This window comes from Mobula hypostoma, chromosome 14 (assembly GCF_963921235.1).
Source record: "Mobula hypostoma chromosome 14, sMobHyp1.1, whole genome shotgun sequence".
NCBI lineage: Eukaryota > Metazoa > Chordata > Chondrichthyes > Myliobatiformes > Myliobatidae > Mobula > Mobula hypostoma.
In genome coordinates, this window is record NC_086110.1 from 70,107,383 (window position 1) to 70,125,589 (window position 18,207).

General features: G+C 42.4%; 1 protein-coding gene across 1 annotated transcript in view; it reads right to left on the bottom strand.

Annotated features, from left to right (window-relative positions):
• Window positions 1-18,207, bottom strand: part of cdh8 (cadherin 8) — a 355,456-nt gene that overhangs the window by 337,129 nt on the left and 120 nt on the right. The window contains exon 1 of the mRNA XM_063067229.1: window positions 17,907-18,207. This exon is cut by the window's right edge and continues 120 nt beyond it. The gene's annotated coding sequence lies outside the window, so the exon portion shown is untranslated. The remainder of the gene's footprint in view (window positions 1-17,906) is intronic.

Consider the following 18,207-nt stretch of genomic DNA (forward strand, 5'->3'; position numbering starts at 1 on the left):
ACCCCCTGATCCCCATAGCCACAAGGGCCATATCTAACTCCCTCTTAAATATAGCCAATGAACTGGCCTCAACTGTTTCCTGTGGCAAAGAATTCCACAGATTCACCATTATGATTCCCCTCTTCCTGTCCCCTTCCTCCTCTCAGTCCACAGCAGAGATTCATTTTAGAATCAGATTTATCATCACTCACATATATCATGGAGTTTTTTTTTGTGGCAGCAGTATGGTACAATACATAAAATTACTACAAGTGACTCTGCATCATTCTCTCTATGAATTCGTTCAGCTTTCATAGCCAAACCAGCAGCTCTCTGTATACCCATGATGGCAAAGCTACTGGAGCTGCTGTCTTATAGTTCCAGTGACACAGGTTCAGTGTTGACCTTACAAAATTCTGGAGGAACTCAGTAGATCAGGCAAAATGCATGGAAAGGAATAAACAGTCAATGTTTCAGGCCGAGACCCTTCATTGGGACTGAAGGAAGGGTCTCGGCCTGAAATGCGGCTTATTCCTTTCCACAGATGCTGGCTAGCCTGCTGAGTTCCTCCAAAATTTTGTATGTGTTACTCTAGATTTCCACCATCTGCAGAGTCTCTTGTGTTTATCGGTTCTGACTTTTGATGCTGCCTGTATGTGGAACCTGCATCTTCTCCCTGGGTTTTCCCTGGGTGCTTTGGTTTCTCCCACATCCCTAATGTGTGGGAGATTAATCAGCTGTTGTAAATTGCTCCACCGTGTAGGCAAGGGAAAAGTTAATTTTTTTCTCAGGGAGGAAGTGGTTAGTACAAGAGGACATAATTTTAAGATGATTGAAAGAATGTATGGGGGGGGAAATGTCAGAGATACTTTACACAGAGGGAGTGGATGTGTGGAATGCGATGCCAGTGGTGGTGCTAGAGGCAGATATATTACGGATATTTAAGAAACTCTTAGATAAGCACATGGATGAAAGAAAAATGGAGGCTGATGTACAAAGGAATGGTTAGATTGTATCTGTTTTTACCACTTTGTCAAAAAGTTACCTCTGACGTCTCCCCTAAACTTTGCTTCACTCACTTTAAAAGAATGTTCTCTTGAATTTAGCTATTTCCACCATGATAAAAGAAAGGTGCTGGCAATCCACTCTATCTAGAACCCTTAATATCTTAAACACCTCTATTCAGTTGTCTCTCATCCTCTGTTCCAAAGAATTCAGTCAACCTGTCCTCATAAGACATGCTCCATAATCCAGGCAAAATCTTGGTAAATCTCCTCTGCAGAAGGTGAGGCGATATTTCTCCAAGGTCAGATTAGTACGAACAGTTATGATGTTGAGTATAGATGCAGAGGGTTATAAAAGGATTGTTTTTATTCTCTACAACTCTATGATGCTATTTTTTTCTTGAAGTAGTCTCTGAGCTGCATATGGTTCGTATCTCAGCAGGCCAAACCAGAAACATTGTCACCCTAGCACAATGTGTGTATTTTTATCGGATCATGGGAAAATAGCTGAATGGGAGCTGAAGATCAAGAGGCAAAATGTCCCCACCCTAGTATGAGTAAAGGTGGTTTGGTTGCTGTGTCCCCACAATGTTTTGAAAGACTGGTAAAGTTAACTATGCCTGTTGCCATGGTTCCTTAAGGTTGTCATAGCTGGGGTGGCGGGGGGGTAGGGAGGAGGTTCAGTGGGGATAAGCTGCCACTACTATTAAATGCTCCCAATGGTGTGTTTCTCATATAACCTCTGAAAACAAAGTCCAGCTCCTGTCCTTCACAAGTGGCTTAACAGTAAGTCCGGCAGAACCATTTCTATTGACAGGAGAAGAAGCAAAGGCGGATTAATGGTGCCTTAAAAATAGTTGCTTTGGGCAGATGGGGCCCAACAGCTGTGGTTGGGAGCTCATCTAGGAGGAGGAAAGCTCTGATTTCAAACTGCTGCTGCCTTGTGGCTATATCCACTCACAGAGAAGACTTTGGGAGTAAACTTTGAGAAAAATTCGGGAGCTGGAGACCCTAAGTCCCACACTGAGTTCAAGGCTGACTGGCAACTCCTGCGACCCCGCTGGTGCCAAACTGTATCCGTCTCTGCCGTTCCTTTAGATTCATCAGCTGTGTGGAGTCTACTGCATAGGCAACAGCTTGTTCTCCATATCACACTGCCCTGGCTGGCGTATTGAACATAGACAGCTAGAATGCAAGATCCATGGTGGACACTGACCAATGGATGGTCTCAAATTGCCCTCACAAAAGTCCTCATTTTGTGTACCACAGGCACAGAACTTCACCGTTTGGTTTTCTCTTTTATTTTAAAGATTTCGGAATCACTGGCAAGACCAGGATTTACTGAATTTGCATACGATCTGTATGAACATTATGCAAAACATGTCTTTCAACATATCTCGGTACATTATGATGGGTATTGATAGAGTGAATGCAAGCAGGCTTTTCCCACTGAGGCAAGGGGAGAAAAAGACCAGAGGACATGGGTTAAGGGTGAGGGGGGGAAAGTTTAAAGGGAACATTAGGGGGGGCTTCTTCACACAGAGAGTGGTGGGAGTATGGAATGAGCTGCCAGATGAGGTGGTAAATGCGGGTTCTTTTTTAACATTTAAGAATAAATTGGACAGATACATGGATGGGAGGTGTATGGAGGGATATGGTCCGTGTGCGGGTCAGTTGGACTAGGCAGAAAATGGTTCGGCACAGCCAAGAAGGGCCAAAAGGCCTGTTTCTGTGCTGTAGTTTCTATGGTTCTATGTGACAATAATAAACCAATTCCAATTCTCCATCCTAAATTGTCATTGAAATAAATAAATTGATAAAGCATTTGGGAGCAAGTGATGTCAGAGACCTCCAAGAGGACCACAACCATATCATAGGGTTTGGAGGCTTGTGTGCCTCAATAACCTGGAGAGCTATGTTGGCTGGAGTCAGGGCCTTGTGCTTTGGCTTTTGGTAGGGTCACCCATGCCAAACAAGTCAAAGGGTAGAGACTAGACTAAGTGTGGTCCAGCAGTCCTCCAGATTCAAGGGTTCAGCTCAGGGCTAACAACCCTGTCTGGTCGAAAAAAAAATAGTTATGGAAAGATCAATGAGGAATCAATCTATACAGACAGAGATGGAGGAAACATAGAAAACACATAGAAACATAGAAAACTTACAGCGCAATACAGGCCTGAGTTATTGGGAGGGATTAAGCAGGCCAGGACTTTATTCCTTGGAGATGGGTGATGTTATGGAAATATATAAATTCCACCCCATAATCATTGGGGCATGGATAGGGTAAATATGCCCAATCTTTTTTCCAAAGAAGAAGAATCAAACACTAGAGCAGATAGGTTTCAGGTGAGAGGGAAAAGATCTAATAGGAACCAAAGGTCAACTTTGCCATCCTGGAGGCAACATGGATAAGAAGTGAGCTTACACGGAATCAGAATCAGAATCCGGTTATTATTATCCGGAAATCTGTTGCTTTTGAGCAACAAGGCAACGCAGATACAACAAATTTTTCCAGGTTACAATAAAAATTAATAAATAATTAGTGCAAAAGAGAAACAGTGAGGTCATGTTCATGAGCTTATAAAACATTCAGAAAACTAATGGTGGAGGGAAAGAAGCTGTTCCTAAAATTCTGAGTGTGTGTCTTCAGGCTCCCATACCTCCTCCCTGATGGCAGTCGTGAGTAGGGGGCATGTCATGGATGGTAAAGTGGTTAAGATAAAAGCAATAATATCAGTTGAACTGGTATATGGATGGGGAATCTTTAGAAGTGATGTGGGCTAAATGCAGGCAAAATAGGACTGTACGTTTTTGTAAATAAAATGGCCGAGGCGTTTTAAGTTTAAAGGAAACGTAACAACTCCTTTCTTGTCAACCAAACACAGAACACAAAGCACAGTAAAAAATTTAACAACATGATATCATCACATCAGACCAACCTCTTAAAGAGAGCCCCAACTCAATATCGGTGGTTGTAAATAATGCATATGTTCACCCCTGACATTACTCTATAGGACTGGCTTGGAAGGCACATCTGGGTTGACATGGACAAGTGGGGTGGAGGGGCCTGTTTCCATTCTCTTTAAGTCTATGACTCTGTAACCCTTTAGCATGATGGTAATTTTGTGGATTAATTCCTAATTACCTAGAACATAGCTTCCTCAGTTGCCACTCTAAGATCTCTTTCTCCCATGTTAATCTACCCATCTGATTTAGTCCAGGGTGCTTCCTTTTTGTTTCGTTCCTGAATTCTTTTAATCGAAGACTGTAGCCCTGACTACAAGAAGGAAAATCTACAATACTTGCACAGTGAGAAACATCGAGAAAAGAGGCTGCTTCCTGAGCCAAAGATCCCACTGTGTTGCCCTGATCTGGAAGCACGGTCCTCTGTGAGATCCAGGTTGGGAAGGACATTGAAAGTTGCCTTGGGAAGTGAAACAACATTTTGCAAAGAAGTTCTGGACTGCTGGCAAAATGTACTGCAACATTGGTCAGGGTTTTTCAAAGGTGGAGAATAGCAGCTTTATACACAATAAACTAGATTTCTTCTGTTGTTGAATCTGAGTGAAAATTACTGTTCCTGTCACTGAACAGCCCTTGGACCTATACTGAACATAGCAATCCAGAGATAATCTAGTTACCTAGAGATACAGGCAGTGCAAAATGTTAAATCATCACAAATATTCAGGAATGTGTTTCAGTGACTTGTGAATTATCCCTCTGTAGAAATAATCTTTCATGTATTTAAATAAAAGCAGAAACTAACAGTATTCCCATTCAAACCAAATTAGGAAAAACATAATCTTGGCAGTTTATCACTTAGAGTAATTCATTTTAATTGTTGCAAATTTAGATTTTAATTTTTTCAAACCTCAATTTTATCATAATCCTCTTTCATTCTAATTAGTATCTGTCTATGTCTCAGAAGAAGGAATGGCTTTTGTCACACTTTGGACTGCGTTGTACCTTTCAGTTTAAAACCAGCAAGGATCTGGTTGGTACTGTGCCAAAGTCAAAGTGGCTATTGATAAATCTGGCCAGACATGACGGCGAGTTCTACCTACCTATTTATGGTGGTAGTGTTTCGGGATTATCTTGCCAATTTCCACAGCTGTGCCAACAGGACGAAAAACAGCATAGTTAGATGCTCTGTATATTGTTCTGTCCCACATCTAAACCACCTGACCCAAACCTCAGTCATAGAAGCACATCCTTTGGCTCAGATAATTCATCAAGCCATGAAGTGTGGTAGCCTAATCAAACCTTTAGATAAGATTAAAGATTAGCTTTAATTGTCATATGTGCATTAAAGCAATTGAGGCAAAAATGTGTAATTTTTTTTGTCAACGACCCAACACGTTGCAAGAATTGTGCTGAGGACAGAGTACAAGCGTTGCCACACCTCAGCACCAACATCGTATGCCCGAATTTCACTAAACCCAAACTCTACACCTTTGGAAGGTAAGAGGAAACAGGAGCACCCCAGGGGAACCCCATGCATGAGGAGAACATACACATAGCTGCAGGAATCGAACTACAGCTGCTGAATGCCATCGTGTACTGACTGCGCTAACTGATCAGCTACCACATCCATTTCCCAAAAGTAAAAGGCGCAATGAATTTGTCATAAAAACTCCATGCTTGAGCCCACCTCATAGCTTTCCCTTGACAGAATTCGGTGTGGGTAACTTTAGGAACACCTTGATGTCGAAGTCCTTCTTTCGTAGAGTCATAGAGAAGTACGGTACAGAAGTGGGCCCTTTGGCCCATCTAGTCCATGCTGAAGCCACCACTGGTGGCGCTGCATGGTCCTCCAGCCACCGGTGGCGCTGCATGGTCCTCCGGCCACTGGTGGCACCCAATAGCATCAAGCTGCAATGTCTTTCCCATCATGCAACTGTACCATCTCAAATGAGAACCTCTCCTGATGGCAGAGCAGGTGTAGTGGTTTTGACCAAACTGTGGGGTGGGGGTTAGGTCTCACGGTGAAATATCAGTCTACTGGAGAGGGATTTTTGCTGACAGTGGGTAAAGAACTTGTCCAAGTTGTTTAAAAGAGGACTTTAATTAACCAATTAGTGATGAGCCAGTCTGGTACACATCACTGGATTCAGACATCTGGCACATTAAACGGGTTGGCATAGCTCAAGCTGTTCTGTGTACAATTTTCCCCATCATTCTAGTTCACTTAAAGATCCTTTCATCCACTGCCCTATGTTCACTCAACTACAGTGGCTCCTAGCTCAGCAGTGTTTCAATTTCAAACTCTCATTTCTGAATTCCTTACAGACACAGCCCTCCTTTTACATTTCTGAAAACCACAGTCCCTGCTGTCCAATTCTGGCATTGTGTGTTATGGAGTTTACAGAATCATACAGGCTCTTCAGCCCACTAGTCCTATTGTCCCAAACACAAGGAAATCTGCAGATGCTGGAAATTCAAAGCAACACACACAAAATGCTACAGCAACTCAGCAGGTCAGGCAGCATGCATGGAAGTTAATAAATAGTTGATGTTTCGAGCCGAGACCCTTCATCAGGAACTGAGAAGCATATTTATTCCACTAATGCCCCACCTCCCCCTCGTACCTTATCCGTTATTTATTTATAGACACACATTCTTTTTCTCTCTCTCCTGTTTCTCCTTCTGTCCCTCTCACTATACCCCTTGCCCATCCTCTGGGCTTTTCTCTCCCCCTCCCTCTTTTCTTTCTCCCTAGGTCTCCTGTCCCATGATCCTCACATATCCCTTTTGCCAATCGACCGTCCAGCTCTTGGCTCTATCCCTCCCCCTCCTGTCTTCTCCTATCATTTTGGATCTCCCCCTCCCCCTCCCACTTTCAAATCTCTTACTAGCTCTTCTTTCAGTTAGTCCTGACGAAGAGGCTCGGCCCGAAACATGGACTGTACCTCTTCCAATAGATGCTGCCTGGCAGCAACTTTTATGTGTGTTGCATCATATTTTCCAGCAGCTTTTAATGCCTTGGTAATTCAAGCTAGCCAGAGGGTGGTGAATCTATGGAATTCATTGCTATAGACGGCTGTGGAGGCCAAGCCATTTGGGTATATTTAAAGTGGAAGTTGACAGGTTCTTGAGTAGTTAGGGTTAAAGGTTATGGGGAGAAGGTAGGAGAATGAGATTGAGAAGGATAATAATCAGCCATGATGGAATTGAGGAGCAGACTCGAGGGGCCGAATGGCCTATTTCTGCTCCTGTGTATTAAGATGTTATGGCCTAAGTCTGATTTTAACTTTGCATATGTCATGCAATCTCTGCAACTCTATTAATTACTCTATATATTTTTTTTAGTTTTAGAGGTACAGCACAGAACAGGCCTTTCTGGCCCAACAAGTCGCACTGTCCAGTAACCAACCTATGTAACTTTAGACTAATCACAAGACAATTTACAATGACCAGTTAACCTACTAACTGGTAGGTCTTTGCACTGTGGGAGGAAACCAGAGCACCTGAAGGAAACCCATGCACTCATAGGAAGGACTTATAAGCTTCTCACAGAGAACAAACAAATTCAAGTTTCAAAGTACATTTAATATCAGAGTATGTATACAGAATACAACTTGAAATTTGTCTTTTTCACAGACATCCACGAAACAAAGAAGCCCCATAGAATGATAGAATCGATGCACTGAGCTGTAATATTGACACACTATTTGCTACACTGTAGTGGAGCTCCAAACTATCTTCTGGATACTCTCTGGAATTTAGAAGATTGAGGGGGGATCTGATTGAAACGTATAAAATCCTAAAGGGATTGGACAGGCTAGATGCAGGAAGATTGTTCCCGATGTTGGGGAAGTCCAGAACGAGGGGTCACAGTTTGAGGATAAAGGGGAAGCCTATTAGGACTGAGATGAGGAAAAACGTCTTCACACAGAGAGTGGTGAATCTGTGGAATTCTCTGCCACAGGAAACAGTTGAGGCCAGTTCATTGGCTATATTTAAGAGGGAGTTAGACATGGCCCTTGTGGCTAAAGGGATCGGGGGTATGGAGAGAGGGCAGGTACAGGGTTCTGAGTTGGATGATCAGCCATGATCGTACTGAATGGCGGTGCAGGCTCGAAGGGCCGAATGGCCTACTCCTGCACCTATTTTCTATGTTTCTATCTTGCTTTAAGAAACTTCCTGAAACTTGCTTTAAGAAACAACTTCTTTTGGCTTAAGCTGTTTGCCATTTGCCTTAACACATGTTAATGTGGCCAGAGTGAAGCATTTTCAATGGCATGACTCTATCCCGAGTACTTTACAAAAGGACATTGATGCCAGTGCTGACAACTTCTCACTGGAGGATAGGTTTAACAGAACAGAGTCTCAGAGCTAAGCGGTGCAGCAAACAGGTCATTCCGCCCAATTTGTCCATGCCCACCAGGTAGCCTAACTGAGTAAGTCCCATTCGGTTCATCTTACATTGTGTCTGCTTCACTGGCACATCCCTCACCAAGGAGATTTCTTTTTTATTTGAGGATACATTATGGAACAGGCCCTTCAAGCTGCACCGTCCGGCTACCCACCGATTTATCCTTAGCCTAATCACAGGATAATTTACAATGACCAATCAACCTACTAACCCAGTACTTCTTTGAACTGGTGGAGGAAACCGGAGCAGCTGCAAGAACGTCAGGAAGGTGCAGACGACCATCTCCTTCTGCGACTACATGTCTCCTCCGCAAAGAGAGTGAATGCATCAAATTCCTGGGAGTTCACATTACGGATGACCTCACCTCCCTGAACGAAACGGCACAGCAGCACCTCCACTTCCTAAGGAGAATGAGGCAAGCAAGTCTCCGCACCTGCCCCACCCCACCAATCTTAACTGTGTTTTACAGGAGCACCATTGAGATCTTCCCACAAGATGCATCTCCATCTGGTGTGGGAGCACCTGGGCATCGGACCAGAAATCCCTACAAAGGACTGTGAGAACAGCTAGAGGATCGTAGGGGTCTCCCTACCATCCATCAGAGAAATTTATAAGGAGCGCTGCATATACAGGGCCTTTAGCATTATCAAGGACCCCAGCCATCCATCCAGCATCCTCTTTGACTTTCTACCATCAGGCTGGAGACTCCAACGCATAAAAACAAGAACGGTCCGGATGTTTCCCCAGTCCATTAGGCTTCTGATCTCCCTGCCGCATCATATTCAAAATGTCACTGGTTCACTGTTCCACATCTTGCAAAATTTAATATTAATGCACTTTAGTTTGTTACCTATTTGTGAGTCATCTGTAGATTTTATCCTTACCTTCATAAGTTACCGTGTGTAATATGTGTTATGTGTGCTACTGTGCTTTACACCCTGGTTCGGAGAAACATTGTCCCGTTTCTATAGACGGTTATATGGTTATATGTGTTATATACATCTATATAGTTAAATGACAATAAACTTGATTTGACTTGAAACACACTCACTCATGGAATCAAACATACTGAGAATGTCAGAATTAAATTACAACCTCTGATACCCTGAGCTGTAATAGCTTCACGCTAACCGCTACGCTTTCCACGTGAGGTTAAGGCTCAAGAAGGTGACAACTATCATCAAAGATCTCCGACATCTGGGCCATGCCATCTTCTCATAGCTGCTGCTGGTCAGGAAGTACAAAAGTCTGAATTTCCACCCCACCAGGTTCAAGAACAGCTATCTCACTTCAACCATTAGATGCCTGCAGCACCCACAAAACCCTAATCACTACCTCAGTATGGCAACACTATTACCATTTTGACACTACAGTATTACATTTTTAAAATGTATTCTTACTTAGAACAACTGTGTACAATTTAGTCATAATATAGTCATAGTCATACTTTATTGATCCTGGGGGAAATTGGTTTTCGTTACAGTTGTACCATAAATAATAAATAGTAATAGAACTATAATTGTTAAATAGTAATATGTAAATTATGCCAGTAAATTATGAAATAAATCCAGGACCAGCCTATTGGCTCAGGGTGTCTGACCCTCCAAGGGAGGAGTTGTAAAGTTTGATGGCCACAGGCAGGAATGACTTCCTATGACGCTCTGTGCTGCATCTCGGTGGAATGAGTCTCTGGCTGAATGTACTCCTGTGCCCACACAGTACATTCTGTAGTGGATGGGAGACATTGACCAAGATGGCATGCAACTTAGACAGCATCCTCTTTTCAGACACCACCGTGAGAGAGTCCAGTTCCATCCCCACAACATTACTGGCCTTACGGATGAGTTTGTTGATTCTGTTGGTGTCTGTTACCCTCAGCCTGCTGCCCCAGCACACAACAGCAAACATGATCGCACTGGCCACCACAGACTCGTAGAACATCCTCAGCATCGTCCGGCAGATGTTAAAGGACCTCAGTCTCCTCAGGAAATAGAGACGGCTCTGACCCTTCTTGTAGACAGCCTCAGTGTTCTTTGACCAGTCCAGTTTATTGTCAATTCGTATCCCCAGGTATTTGTAATCCTCCACCATGTCCACACTGACCCCCTGGATGGAAACAGGGGTCACCGGTACCTTAGCTCTCCTCAGGTCTACCACCAGCTCCTTAGTCTTTTTCACATTAAGCTGCAGATAATTCTGCTCACACCATGTGACAAAGTTTCCTACCGTAGCCCTGTAATTTATAGTTAATATATATTTTTCTTGTGGATGCTGTTTACGAGTCTGAGATGTACCTGTTATTATTGAATCTATATGTACATATCCCTGTGCTAATGTGTCCTTGTGGATATGACAATAAACTTAACTGTAACTTTACAGAGTTCCCATTAAAGTTCTCCTTCCCAATTGCAGTGTAAATGTTACACTGGTCTTCTAATGCAGAGTTGCGAAAATTAATTCACAACCTCGTTTATCCAGGTTTAGGATTTGGTTGTGAATTAAATTGTCAAGTCAGTGCAGCAGCTGGAGTAGAGAATGGCTGTAACACTGAGGTTGTAGCAATGATTACTTGTTCTCGGCATTTTTCTATCTAATCCAGAAACTGTTGTGTTAACAGGAGTCTAATTGGAGAATTAGAGCAGGAGTGAGTCTAATGAGACCCGGGAAGGTGGTTCTGCAAGACTTTATGGAGAGTGAAGAGCATGACAAGGCACATAGTCATCTGTTGCAACCAAGGAAGAACCCAGTTGTGACGATTACTCGTACCACTGCACCTGAACCTCCGAGGATGAGGTAGTGGAACTGCCCCCGTGTAACAGCTTTTTCACTTTAAAATCTCTCCTGCAACGGTTTCCTTGTGCAGTTGCACAACGGAAGAACTGCACATACCTGTTATCATTGTATATTTAATGAAGTGGCCCATTCACCTCAAGGTTCAACATGTTGTGCATTCAGAAATGCTCTTCAGAACACCTCTGTTGAAATGCATGGTTATTTGAGTAACAATCACCTTCCTATCAGCTTAAATCAGTCTGGCCATTCTCTTCTGAACTCTTTCAATAACAAAACGTTTTCACCCACAAAACTGCCGCTCACTGGATTTTTTTTTGTTTGTTTTGTACCATTCTCTGTAAACTCTAGAGACTGTTGTGTGTGAAAATCCCAGGAGATCAGCAGATTCTGAGATACTCAAACCACCCTGCCTGGCACCAACAACCATTCCACAGTCAAAGTCACTTAGATTACATTTCTTTACCATTGTGATGTTTGGTCTGAACAACAACTGAATGTCTTTCTCCAATGGTCCACTCTCCTCTCCGACTAGAGTCCTTCTTCTCCAGCCCTTTACTTTTCCACCCGCCTGACTTTACCTATCACCTTCCAGATAGCCTTCTTCCCCTTCCCCCAGCTTTTTATTCTGGTGTCTTCCCCCTTCCTTTCTAGTCCTGAAGAAGGGTCTCACCCTGATACATTAACTGGCTGTTCATTTCCATTAATTCTGTCTGACCTGCTGAGTTCCTCCAGCATTTTGTGTGTGTTGCTTTGGATTTCCTGCTTCTGCAGACTTATGATTAACTGAACCTCCTGACCATGTCTGCATGCATTGAGTTGCTGCCACATGATTGTCTGATTAGATATTTGCATTAATGAGCAGGTATACAGGTGTACCTAATAAAATGGCCTCAGAGTATAGTTGTGGCCTATAAACATTACAGACTAGTTAGGCTGAACGGCCTGTTTTGTTTAGTATATGTTGCCCTTATTTACCCAGAAATACAGTATACATCAGAGAACAGTGATCTTATTAAAGTGTCATCTTGTTAAATGAACCTCTCTGATCAATGTTGTCAAATTACCACTCTGTAGTTGTCTCTAACATATTTAATCTGTTTGTTTCCATAGCCTCTCCTTGTTATTTCCTTCTCACATTGTTCTTTCATCAGCAGCATTCTATTTTTTCAAAAAAAAATGTGTTTTCTTGTATTTGTATCTTTGCCATGGTAAAGGGTTCTCCGCCATCAATTTTGGCATTTTTGTTTGACTGTAATGAAAAGCTTCTGCGAGGAAGAAGGCCGTTCAGCCTCCATATCATATTCAGCACTTTGAAAGGGCCACCCAATTAGTCCCGATCCCCTGCTCTCCCCTATAACCTTGCATTTCTTTCTTCTTTTGATTGTATGCACGATTCTCTTTTGAAGGTTGCAACTGACTCGCCTTGCACCATTCTTGCAGGCACTGTGCACCACATCAGAGACACTCACAGTACAAGAAGGGAAAAATATCCCCTTTATCCTCATTCTGTTTTCCCCAATATTTATATTTTTTTCAACTGTAAATTTTAGTTTGGAAGTGTGAAAATTCCCAATCTTTAAACAAAAGGCTCTCCAATTGATTTTAATCTTTGTTTGTTACTTCTGTTCATAAGCTCTTAAGTCAGGTATCTTGCTTCTCTGCCAAGGACAATCCTGTGGAGGTGAAGGGGCTATTCAGCTTAACCAGGGTTCCAATCAACATCCCCTGAGTTAACTTGGCACAGCTGATATTACTTCTGCCCCGGGTTAGAAAGCTGTGGATTCAGATCCAGTGCTAGAAAGAATGCAGCCTAAGCTAACAATCCAATAAGGCATTGGGAGCGACATTAATAAAGGTTACTGTCCTTTGCTTAGCATGCAAAAACCGAGGTCCAGCATGGGGATTTCAGAGGATATGAAGTAAGCCACTATTCAAACAAATACTGGAAAATCTTTGTGATGTCCTAATCATCGTGCTCACTAAAAGAGATTAAATGATCATTCATCTCTTTGCTGTTTGTGTAATGTGCTTTATGACATCCTCAGCTGATATTACAAGAGTTACTTCATATAAATCTTTTCATTTTGAACTGGGTCTCTTATTTATCTTTTAAATGCATTTTAACAAATCCGAATAGATACTACTCTTGTAATCTGTCTGAAAATGAATTTTGACTGCTGATGTAAGATTAGTAGGATGGCTTGATATATACCGACAGATTTTCCTATTTAACCATTAGAAGTGGAGATAATATTGCAATTAATAATCCCTCACTGATAACAAAACTACATAACAACTGCTGAAGATTTCAATGCTGACTACAAAATATAAATGGGCAGAGAACATGCCTCTGACTTCACCCCTACTGACTTCACAGTAGGGGCTGTAACAAATAGTGGACACTCAGAAACAATTTCAAGGTTGCAAATTCACCCTGGGGTTTAGACAACACTTGTAAACTGCTTGAACTTTGTTCGTGCGATTAGATTCCTCAATTAGATCCACATAATCAATACCAGCCATAATTCTCCATATTATTCATATGGGACTGGTATAATCCAGTAAATAATACACACAGTAATTGCAAAATATATTAAACCCTAGTAAGACATAAAGCAGCGTACAGCGATTAAAGTACTTTAACTCATATTGCAATATAAAATGCATATTGATGTAAATTTCAAACAGTGCATTTTTTAAAATTATATCTCACAAGATTTGCAGTGAATAACTCCTGCAGGATTACTGTCTTTATGTAAATAATAGAATATTTCACTATCCAGCAGAATGCCAGATCATGATGTTACATATAACTGAGTGAGCCATTGTGCTTTTCTGTACAAAGTGCCATTTACTAGTGGTGGAAGAGCTATTCCTTTGCCCCATTTCATGGTTCTATGCTATTCCCTAAATTACATTGAAGAATGAATACAATGAGACAGACTTTCTCAAAAGCCAGGGAATTTAGGTTTGTTTTGGGGGGTTTATGAGGGTATATCATTCAGAATTACTTGTTCTGTCCTAATTCTGCCTCATCAGGGTATTCGGTCAGGATTTTGGCTTGATAGATCTTCTGGCCAGTAGCCATGAATGACCCCACTGCCAGCTACCACTCTCAAGCTTTCCACTGTGCCCTTCCATCAGTCACATGGTCAATGGACATTGCACACATCGTAAGGACTGTCACCACTAGTTTCCATTATATAGAATTTATAAAGATTGATCCATAAACCGACAAATCTCCAGCTAACCCAAAAAAATTAAATAGCAGAAAACTAAGAGCTTTAAAATGTTGGTGGCTAATAGAAAGTTTGAAGTAAATTTAATATCAAAGTATGTATATTTCACCATATACTACCTTGAGTTTCGGTTTCTTGAGGCAGTCACAGTAGAACAAAGAAGTACAACAGAATCAATGAAAGACTACAAACAAACTATTTACTGAGAAAATTAGAACAGAGGGGCATACTGTCCCAATTTTCAAGGGCATAATTTTCCTCAGAGAGCATAAAAGTGGCAACTATTGCTGCCACTTCTCATGTTTGCCCTTAAGTACCCTCTCCCACATTACATTCTCTCCGCAACTTTCTACATAGACCTGTATTATACATTCTGTCAAGGACTGAGCCCAACCTAGACAAAGAGCTCCAAGATTCCTTGGTCCAATTGCAGCTCTGAAACTTGCCCTGGAGAATAGGGCAACGAGAGCAGCAAACAAGGATCGGACCAGGTCCCCGCAACATCTGTCCCCATTTCCTGTTGCTTGGTCCAATACAAGCTGCCAACATTTGGCCCACGCAAACAAACCTTTGGGTTGGCCAATTCTGGCAAACCAAAATGCCTTCAGAACAAGAATGCAAACGGAGGAAGCTTTATCTCACCACCAGTGGAACAAAGCAGACCTGAAGCAGCTTGGCAAAGATATTGAACACCCAATAAAGTGCACCTTGTTATTTCTCCTGTCTGTACTCTCCCTAACCTTACCCTCTGGTCTGCTGATTTAGATTATCCTTAGCACCGGCAGGGTTAAAATGAAGGCATTATTTACTGTCAGTGTTTTCACTGTAATTCTTACCCTAGAATAATAGCATAATTGGAAAAAATACAGGATTAAAACTCCATATTCTCTACTCTATTATATTTGCCCACCGTTCAGTTCTAATATTTAAATTTTCAATGGCAGATCTGATTGTCGGATTCAGAAACCTTTCATTCGTGACAGCTATACAGTGTGCAGCGCTAACTCTTACATATTTAATTAAAGTGGGGTTTAATAGATTCAAATGCATTCACTGCTAAATGCACACTTTATGATTTTTTGAAGGCTGCCTTTTTAGACAGGGGAAAAATCTGCTCAGATCACATTGTGATTCTATTGGAATGGAATTGTTTCCTGAAGTATAGGCGACCCTTGTGTTAGTGTCAGTGGCCGCCACAGTATCAGAACGGAGCGTAATAAAGCAAGTATACATATTCCATTCATTTGTGAACTGAAAGGATTTTGCGATATTAATCTGGTCTGCAGCAATTTTCAAGGGCTATCGCTAGTTTATATCGTTTGCCCCCTTTCCTCCACGTTGCGTTTCTCACTCACTAAAGCAAACGAAAATATAATTGCCTCACCAGAGAACTAGGGATGTGAGTCAAACTAAGCGCCGCCGCGGAATTTCCAACATCTTTGCGTCCTGTTGAAATTTTTGATAATTGCTCTTATATGCTTGGGCGGCATTTTCTCCTGCGAAATAGCACCGCGGGGCTGTTTTTTTTTAACACAAGGTTTGCCTGAAATGAACTTTTATAACCAAAGCTAGATTTCTATTCGCACTGAATGTTCGAGGAAAGGGAAAATACAGACCATCAGTTGTGCGGTTTTCCTTATCATCGCGGCACTGGGAAGATGTATTGGTTAAAGAAATGATAAAGATGTTTCAGCTGCGGCGCTCTTATCTGAGTTTTTTTAAGGACAGATACGAAAATAATTGCTATTTGCATTTATTTTTGGATAGTTAATTATTGTCTTTGTTTCGGGCGGGAGACTGATTTCCAACCATTTTTCATTAAGATAAACGACCTGTGGAAGATTTCATCTCCTTGGACGATTTAGCTGCCAAATTACCTCTGCTGCTCAAGAGGTTGCCACTGAAGGCTGCGGGCTTCGGGCTGATACATCCGAGGGTGCTGGCACCATGCAGCTTAACTAAGGACGAGTGGGGGGTAAAGGTGAGAGGGAGAGAGAGAGTTAGGGGAGTTAGAGAATGTTGCACTGGAGGGGTCCAAAGAGCTCCTACATTGACTATCCGCGGGCCCCGAACCATGCGGCGAGATTGAAGGGACAGTTGGCTGCGCCAGTTTTAGAGGGAATTGGGAAACTTTTGGATCGTCTACATTGGGGAAACGGCACAACTTTCAACCCACTTGAGAAATCAGTCCTCCCTCGACTTATGACCCCACGAATCTAGATTCTCACTGAGCCCAATAATATTTTGGTTCGTTCAAATAATAAGTACGAGACAATTCATTACGATAACCCGAGTTGATATCTCCCGCCTTCTCAAAATTATTCCCTCCAAGCTATTCCGTACCTCGAGAAGAGGAGAAGTCTGTGAACTGATTAAAATTAAAACGCCCAAACTACTGTTTTCGCGTTTATTTATCAAAGGTTATAGTGACTATTGCCTGTTGTTAACTGGCGAGGAGAGAGCAGTAGAAACTCTTAGGAAAATAAATGTAATCTGAGTTTCTCTGATAAAAAGTCTTCAGCTTGACGCCGAGACAATATATTCACCACTGATATTTGTGGTTGCTCCAAACCCATTACGAATTGTCCTTCGATAAGCGAGTGGGCTGTTCCGAACTCCCATTCCAAATTATGTCTTAGGAACCATGTATTCACATTAAACAAACCCAAACTATTGTCTTAAGACCGCTTAGTTGATATCATCAGGTTATATATAATTAGATTATTTTTAGACATAATGGCGCCATTTGACTGAGCAACCTTAAATTTGTTGATAGGGAGCCCGCATCAACGGCGCACTTTTGAGGTTTGAGCCCAGGGTTAGCTATCAGGGGGGCCGAGAAACGAGAGACCAGCGCGTGAAATCGGATGACAAGAAAGTTAACGAACTGCATTCCCTTCCTTTCGACCTGCCCCAATGTCATATGCAAGGAACCCGAGAGGCAGTGGTACTAGTGAGGTAGGTGATGAGGGAAAGGTCGGAGGGATAACGTCTGCCTCTAATGCAACGGCGGGCTAAAACGATCGCGATAAGAGTGAAATTCGACTTCAAAGTTGGAGTATTTCCTTGTCCTTCCGCGTCGAAGCGACGGCGGCCGAATGTAGCTCCCTTTCCTGATTTATTCTGCCAGAGAAAATCTAATGCTATTTACAACAGGTGAATTGGAATGGAGAGGGGGGAAAGGATGATTTGAGTTATAACCTTGGGTATATCCTATCATCTGAAACGCGGGCCAGGAGGTCTGTCACATATTGATGGAATTTGTTGTTTCATTAACGATTGGGGAAAATTTAATATTTGTTCCTCCTGGTGACTTTAACTTTGACCGTCACCCACAGGAGAACGCTTAATACTGCCAATTCACTCTGCGGTTTATGCTCCCTCGTTCCTTCATTCCGTTTAGAACGGGAGCGAAGACCAGGATTCATATTCTCAACACGCAAACTACATATCTTCAGAAAACACACGCACACACACATACACACACACGCGCGCACAGAAACACGCACAAGACTTTACCTTGTACTACAGGACGGTGGATCCGCCAGATTGCCTCTTTATAAACGATCCGGTTTCACCATTGTAACAAGTGCTAATGGAAGGAATCGAGATTTGCAATCCGGTGATCCGTTCACCTCCTCGTCAATGACCAGCCAGAGTATCCCGTGATTTCTCCAATACAATACAAGCGTGCAATGTGTCGCCGCTGTCTGTGAATCAGACAGAACGCAACCATCTCTCTTCCACCAAGCTCTTGCCTTCCCGGGGTAGGTGAGACAGAAGAGCGAACAATCTCACCCCCTCACTTTCTCTTTCCAAT